This window comes from Tuber melanosporum, assembly GCF_000151645.1.
Source record: "Tuber melanosporum whole genome shotgun sequence assembly, scaffold_13, strain Mel28".
NCBI lineage: Eukaryota > Fungi > Ascomycota > Pezizomycetes > Pezizales > Tuberaceae > Tuber > Tuber melanosporum.
The window spans coordinates 837,784-838,742 of record NW_003298786.1 but is presented as its reverse complement, the minus strand read 5'-3'; positions in this window follow the sequence as shown (position 1 = coordinate 838,742).

Sequence of the window (959 nt, the reverse complement as noted above, 5' to 3'; positions counted from 1 at the left end):
CCCTCCCTTATATTGTATTCTTCCCACCCATATTCATTTGATCCAAACTAGTGACATGCATGAAATCAAATCATAACAAAAATAATCATATGGCCGAAGTGGTCACATGCTCAAAACCCATGACCTCATAATCCGGTCATATGCGAAAAACTCATAAACCAACCATAATGCAATAAACAAGTCATATGACCTGAATGAGTCATATGCACGAAATACATGACCTCCTAACGAGGTCATGTGCGAAACATAAATCATAATCGCAAGGCATACCCGCAAGGCACACTCACCAGGTATACTCATCAGGCGCATATCCCAGGACTCATATTTGAGCCATGTGCGAAAGCATCACAGATTCCACACATAACAAATCATATGACTCGAATGAGTCATATTTGTAAAACAATAACCTACCTGTAACTCATAACCATGTGTTACGTGAAAGTTTTTTCCTCGCTAAGCCACATTTGTGACACGGTGCCAGGAGGGTATCTTGATATTGGGCTTGATTATAAGTAGATAGTAAGATGTTGGGATGGAGTGTATGGTTACTTTGTTGAGTATATGTGTCAGATTGTATGGGAGGCAGATAGAGGTGAGAGTATGAGATGGTAGTGTGGTAGTGTGCTGGAATGAGTTATATATCAGGGGTATCTCTAGCCTTCATGAGTCCCAGTAAGCCTGCTTACGTAGTGATTTGTGGATTTATATTTGGAAGAAGCAGTTGTGAGTCGGAGTAGTCTACAGTAGTAATTTATAGATAGTTTGTTTTATGTGGTGTGGAATAGTCTAGACATATGCCAGTGGTAGTGGTTCCACTATAAATACAATTAGATTAACTCCTCAGTACTTTCCTTATCTATGCCTTCAATTCATTTAGGTGGTGAGCCTCCACATCAAACATTATTACCCTTACTGGAATATTTTCTGGCTTCGAGCAGGGTTCTGATATTGTCGGTTTT